Source organism: Nannospalax galili, unplaced genomic scaffold (genome assembly GCF_000622305.1).
Source record: "Nannospalax galili isolate Female #2095 unplaced genomic scaffold, S.galili_v1.0 scaffold957, whole genome shotgun sequence".
In the NCBI taxonomy this organism is placed as follows: Eukaryota; Metazoa; Chordata; class Mammalia; order Rodentia; family Spalacidae; genus Nannospalax; species Nannospalax galili.
In genome coordinates this window covers 192,267-199,866 of record NW_008340047.1, presented here as the reverse complement: position 1 = coordinate 199,866, position 7,600 = coordinate 192,267, and positions in this window count along the sequence as shown.

The window sequence follows — 7,600 nt, the reverse complement described above, 5'->3', positions numbered from 1 at the left end:
AGTCAAAGCAATAGTCTGAGGAAAATGTATTGCCTTAATGCTTTGAGTAGAAAACAAGAAAGTCTGAACATTAAGATGAAAGCAGAAATAAAATTTTCAAAAAGTTAAATTGAGCTGATCCAACCACTAATTAAAAAGAAATTAAGTGGAACACCAAATAAACAATCATAGAACAAAATTAAGGTAGTAACTGATCCCTCTTAGAAAGCCAGCTTAAGAGGTTTCAGGACACAAAGACTCTGTAGCAGTAACTGGGCTAGAGGTCAGTTGTGTGATATTTTGGCAAAGAATTTAACTGTTTTCTGCTTGTGTCCTGAGAATTTATGCACCTTTAATCCTAGCCCTTGGGAGGCAGAGGCAGGTGAATATTTGTAAGATCGAGGCCACACTGGTCCATATTGTGACTTCCAGGCAGGCTGGGACTAGGGAGACCCTGTCAAAAACCAAACAACAACAACAACAAAAACCCCCAAACCAACCAACCAACCAAAAGCAATAACAACAACAAAAAAGAAAGGGACTAATTTCAGCAGAGGAAATTTCAGAATAGCATAATATTGAGTCTATGGCATGGTTGTTGCTGATAACTCTACAATGAAAAAGAGCAGGTGGGGACAGAGAAAAAATTTTTAAATGTACAGATTGGGAAGGGTGTCCTCAGGGAAAGTCCTGACTCAGCTAAGCTTCCAATTTGTGAAAGGAGAAAGCCTAAGGGGTTGCTTGTTCCCTGAAAGCAATTGCTTCAACCTACAAAAGCTGCTGCTTATGTGGTCCAAGTGGTGAGGGTCCATCCTAAGCTGGTAGCGGAACTTGGCAGTATTGTCCACATTGTTTTTGGAGGCATGAAAGGTGCAAGAGTGAGGGGGTCGTGGATCGTTCCTCTCCCCTTCAGAGAGCTGCTGAGGCCAGGCAACGTGTGGCGTGGGAGTCCCTGTATGAGGGCCCTGAGAGGGCAGGAGGCCCTGAGGGGCCTTTGTATGAAGCTGTGAGGGAAAGCCTGGGTTAAATGGAGACTTCAAGATGTTGGAGATGCCAGAGCTGTGAGACATTTGCAAGAATAACTGTATACAGGAAGTGGAACCAAACCAAGAAAGAGATGTATGTTATAGGTAGCAAAGCTGGAGGTGGGGTGGGGCCATCTAAGTCCTTTGAAAGTAAAGTCCCAGACACAGGACATGGAGCTACAGGTTTTGGTTTCAAGGTTGTTTAAATGCGTTTCAAAGCTGTTTAAATCTAGTATTTCCTAACTATGCCGCATCCTTCCTTTTTTGGAGTGGAAATATATACTCTGTGCTATTGTATGTTGGAAGTATGTCATTTGTCTTTTTGATTTTACACGGGGTTACAGTTAGGAGATTGTCTTGAGTCTCAGAAGAGATTTTGGACTTTCAGTGTTGAAATTGCTAAAGACTATGGGGACCTTGGTCTTGGACTAAATGTATTTTACATTATGATATGGCCTCGAGCCTATGGAGGCTAGTGAGTGGAATGTGGTGGTTTGAATGAGAAGGTGTGTGCATTTGAACAGTTGGTCCCTGATTGGTGGTGCTCTTTGGTGGGCAGGAGGTTATGGAACTTTTAGGAGGTATAGTTTTGCTGAAGGAATTGTGTCACTTGGGGCAGGCTTTGAGAGTTTATGGCTTCACCCCACTTCCACTTTGCTCTCTGAATGTGTGATCCCTTAGCTTCCTGCTCTGGCCACCTGCTGCCACATCTCCCTACCTATTATGAACTCTCCCTTGGATCATAATTCAAATTAAACTTTTTCCTAAGTTGCTTTTGGTCATGGTATTATATAACAGCAACAAAAAGGAACTAAGACAGGGACTAGAGGGATGGCTCAGCAGTTAAGAGTGCTTACAGCCCTTGCAGAGGCCCTGGGTTTGGTTCCTAGCACCCAAATGGCAGCTCTGGTCTCCCCAGTACACCTAAGTACATACACACATGCAAGCAAAAACACTTGCACACATAAAATTAAAAAATAAATCTTTTAAGTAACTAATGCACACACTAAATAAACATGTTGGACCAAAAAAAAAAGTTGCTTTATTTTTTAAGGCTTGTTTATATTCTTTGCTCAACTCTCCATTGAGATTCTTTTTTCCTTATTGATTTGTGAGATCTAGCATGCACTACACACCCTATCACTGACTTACATCTTCGGTTTCATCTTTTTCTTTAAGTTGCATCAGTTATGTCAATGGCATATATGAATTCTCCTTTCCTTGTGGTTCTTGAGGTCCCTTTTATGTACATTAAGTTCCCCTATGCACATGCATCTCCTGAGTTTTCTTCTAGTCTATGTGAAAGTATTACACCAATACAACCCAGATTTTTATTAGTGTTGTGGTGTACCTTAATATTTAACAGGGCAGCCTTTTTCTTTTTCATCTGAAAGCTAGTCTGTCTTTTAAAGACTTTCATTTTTCCATTCAGATTTTACAATAAATTTATGGAATTGTGAAAGCATATTATCAATTTCAATACAGATTATACTGTAGTTATAAATTTGTTTAGGAAGAATATATTTTTAAACAATTTTATTCATTTATTCTTATTTTATGTGTATGAGTGCTTTGCCTGCATGTATGTAAATGCACCCATGTAGTGCAGTGCTGGTAGAGACCAAAAGAGGGTGTCAGATACCCTGGAACTGGAGTTACAAATGGAGACACCATATGGGTGCTAACCTAGGTCCTCTGCAAGAGCAACCAGTGCTTTTACCACTGAGCTATCTCTCCAGCCTCAAGAATATCTTTTTAATATTGCTATCTCTTCTACAAATACATAATATTCCTTTCTTTTCATTAAAGATACTATCTGGGTCTTTATTAGTCCTTTAAAATTTTCTCCATGAATGGCTTAATATATTCTTGGTTTATTACTTTTTAGATATTTGCACATCTACCTTTATATTTTCTCATATCTATAGCTTCTTTGAAAAGTTATATCTACTTGGGTATTAGGACTTTTGTTGATTTTTTTTGTTATTGTTCTGAGACAACAGAACAGGCTGGCCTCAAACTCACTGTGTAGCCAAGGATGACCTTGAACTTCTGATCCTTTAACCTTCACCTCCAAAGTGCTGGGATTAGAGGTGTGTGCTGCCATGCCTGGCTTTTGTTGAAATTTTGAATATTTTAAGTCATATTTTCTTGGTTACTAATAGTGTTGAAAAATGCCCTCAGTTTTTCAAAGTTTATTTTGTATTCAGGCATCTTGTTGAACTTTTAAAAATGATTGATTTTAGGGGACTGGAGAGATGGCTCAGTGGTTAAGAGCAGTGGCTGCTCTTGTAGAGGACCAGGGTTTGATTCCCAGCACCCACATGGCAACTAAAAACCAACTGTAACTCCAGTTCCATGGGATCCGACACACCATCTTCTGACCTCCTCGGGCATTGCATGACAGGGGTGCACGTACACACACATGCAGACAATACACTCATACACATAAAATAAAAATAAATACTTTAAAGAATGATTAATTTTAATTATTTATGTTGGGTTTCTACATAATCATAATCATACCATCTGCATAAAATAAAAGCTGTCTCTTTTCTCCCGATGCTGAGACCTCTTCTACTGAGTTCCATATGCAAATGTCCCACTTCTCTCAGTGGAGATCTGATAGGCACTTCAATCCCTAGTGTCTTAAGACAGAGCTTTATGTGTCCGTGTCATTGTCTGTGTCATTGTGTGTCCATGGTTGGTCCCCACCTCCCAACTTGATTGCTTGTGCAAGCCAAACCCATGGATTCAGCCTGAGCTCCTGTTTTCTCACCATTCACATGAGTGAATCCTGTAGCTCTCCCTCCCATGTATCTCCCCAGTGTAACCACAATACCACCCTGTGGGTGGTCCAAGCCTTCAGTCACTCCACACATGCCTCTCTGCCAGTGTCACCTTGTGCCTCTGTGCCTTGCCTCTGTCCCCTCCATTCACTATGCCTCTGCCTAGGCTGCCCCAGCTGGCTCGCTCCTCCATTCAGAACTCCACTTTCGTTGACTTATATGAGCTTCCTATGGCTGCCATGACAACACACCACATCCCCAGTGGCTCAAAACAACAGAAATTTCTTCCTAGTTCTGGAAGCCGGGCGTCTAAAATCAGAGCCATTCCCCCTCCCAAGGCATTAGGGGAAAATCCTTCTTGACCCAAGGTATTCCTTAGTTGGTGGTGGCACAACTGTAAACTCTACATCAATCTCTGTGTGTCGTCTGTCCTAATAGGACATTAATCATCAGATTTATGACCCACCTCAACCCAGTATATCATTTTGAGATCTCACCTTAATTTCATATACAAATGCACTTCTTTCCAAATAAGGTACATTTTGAGGTTCTAGGTGGACATGAACTTGGGGGTAGGTACACTGTTCAATTTACTACTCTACTTTTTCAAAGATGACTTGTCTGATGCCCCCCTCTCATACCTTAGCCACTCTTCTTCCCTCCTTGGCTTATCATTCCATCACCACTTGACAGTCTAAACAGTAATTCACTCAATGACTATCTCCTCCCCTCAGTCCTCCACATCAGTTTTGAACTCTTGGGAGAAAATCCTTGGTTTGTCTCTTAGACATATTCCCAAGGTCTAAAACAAATGCCTGCATTTTAAAGTGGCTATGCAGGGGCTGGAGAGATGGCTCAGTGGTTAAGAGCATTGGCTGCTCTTTCAGAGGACCCAGGTTTGATTCCCAGCACCCACCCACAAGATGGCTAACAACTATCTGTAACTCCAGTTCCAGAGGATCTGACACCCTCTTCTTACCTCATGGGCACTTCACCACATGGGTGCACTTACACACATGCAGGCAATATGCTCATAGATATAAAATAAAAATATAAATAAAAGTTTTTAAAAATTAAGTGGCTATGCAGTAAGTATGCATAGAGTCAGTGAATTTGGCTTGGACTTGGGCTCCTGACCACAGTAGGGCCAGCACTGTCTATTCTGCCTGCTCTCAGAAACTCCAAACTCACCCAGCTGATAGACCTCCTGCTCTGAATCAGCAGTGGCCTGTCCCATTCACATGCCCACAAAAACTCTGCAGTGTCTCTCTCTCTGGTGTGCTGTGTTGTATGTGTATGTAGTATATGTACATGTGTATGCAGGTGCTCATGTGGGAGGACAGACAAGGATGCCGGGTGTCCTGCTTTCACTCTCTTATTCCTTTACGGCAGGGTTTCTCACTGAACTTGGAGCTAGGCTAGCAGTAAGCCCCAACTCTCCTCCTAACCATCCCCCCACAGTGCTGGGATTACAGATGTCCTCAGCCATGCCTGACCTTTTATGTGGGTGCTGGGGATTTGAACTCAGGTCTTCGTGCTTATGCAGCAAGCACTCCTACTCACTGAGCCCTCTGCAGAGCCTCTTATTGCAGTTGCCCCTGTTGAAATGAAAACACCAAGAGCACGTGTGACCTTAAGAGATTTGACAATCAATAAACATGGGGACAGAGGAAAGTTTTGCTTCTCTGAGCCTCTCATTTTCAGTAACTTTTGATGTGGACTCTGTTTACTCTTCTTACACTGGAGTTAGAGGTTTATTGTGATCATAGCCTTGGGTACAGTAAAGACTACATGATGAGGCAGCGAGATCTAAATGAATAGGCTTGGACCTTCCACGTATGGACTGTACTTTGCTCTGTTCACGTATCCTACCATGATACCCACTGGGTACCATCCATCAGAAAATGGATGGATGGAGGGAGGGAGCCAAAGGGCCACCTCAGCCATTTGCATTCATTTCAAAGGTAATATGGACCAAATTTATGCAAAATGCAGGCTTCTCACAGGCAGATGAATTAAGCATTCTTGTTCTTGTTTTCTTGCTGTCTTTCAACACTACAGTTCTTATATATTGCAAGCCTTCAACACAAAGGTACCCAGTGTAAGAAACCTTGCTAATAAGTGGCTGCTGTCAATGACAGCAGTGACTTACACAATTAGAATGCAGTCAGACCAAATAACAATCAAGCCAGGCCTGGTGGCTCAGGCCAGAAATCCCAGCTATGTGGGAGATCGAGATCGAGGCAGGAGGATCAAAAGTTTAAGGCCAGTCTGGAGTACAGACTGAGTCCAAGGCCAGACTGGGCAACTCAGTGAGATCCTGTCTCAAAGAAAAAGTAGAGGGCCGGGGATGTAGCTTAGTGGTAGAGCACTTGCCTCACATCTACCTAGCATACAGGAGGGTTCTGCCCCCAGCACCACAAAAGAAAGGTAATCGGTGAGAAGGGAGATTACAGTGAAGGAGATAAGACACTGAAGCCTAGGCAGCATGGACAAAAGCTCCATTGATGAGATTTAGGCCACTAAAACTTCCTCAGGCGGTAAAGCATCTGTTGCTGTGCTGGGGATGGGCCTGCCTGGGAATATCCCAACCACAGGGACTTGGCTGGTTAGCTTGTCATTTCTGTCTGGCCTAGAATCTCTGGCCATTAACCTATGGTGGTCCTGAGCTGAAGCAGGTTATGTCACCTTGGTGGATTATCAAGACAGACATTGTAGGGATCTCACAATCTGTCACACTGAGGGATGAGTTTCTGATTACATGATGTATTATCTAAGATATCTGGGATGTTTAAGAATACCTAATGAATTACAGGATCTGATGCTTTGAATTTAAAGTGACATGCTTAAAAGAAATTGAAATTGTATGCAGTTTTAAATTTGCAATGTCTAAGAAAATTTGTGAACAATGAATGCTTAAAAGATGTCAACTTGACTTTAGACTTAGGTTTATTAATATTTGAATGGTTTGGAGGATTTGGGCCAGATTTTAGTAATTGGAAGTATTGGCGATATCAAAGAGATTTCATTTCATTTTCATTTTAGTAATTGGAAGTATTGGTGATATCAAACAGATTATATGATCAAATTTGAAATGTCCAAGGTAATTAGATTACATGTGTAAGAAATATTTATTGTTTAGCCAACATTTACTACTGATTAACCCATTAAATGTTTACTTGTTTATTTCTCAGAATGGGGCCTCAAACTCTCACTCTTCCTGAATCAGCTTTCGGAGTACTGGAACCATAGATGTATACTACTGTGCCTCACATCACCAATTAAGTTTTTAAGTCACCAGTAAAGGATTAAAGCAATGTGTATTTATAAACAGCAATGTGTATTTATAAACAAGATCAGCTAGTTTCTAGCTATAAAAACAAGATTTGTAAATTGATCATAAAGACACAAATTAGAGGGCCTTGGAGATAACTCAGTTGGTAAAGTGCTTTCCACACATGCATGAGGACCTGAGTTTGATCACCCAGAACCCACGAAAAAAGGACCGGGTATGAGGGAACACACACAGAATCCTGGTACCAGGGAGGGGGAGACAGGCAGATCCCTGGGGCTTGCTGACCAGCATTCTAGCTGAATTGGTGAGCTCAAGTTTCAGTGAGACATGGTCTCAAAAACTAAGGTGGAAGACTAGAGATGGCTCAATGGTTAAGAGCACTTGCTGTTCTTACAGAGCACCTGACTTCAGTTCCCAGCACCCATGCTCAGCAGCTCACAACTGCCTATAAATCTAGCTCCAAGGGATCCAATACCCTCTTCTGGCCTCCCTGACACCTTCATATATGTGGC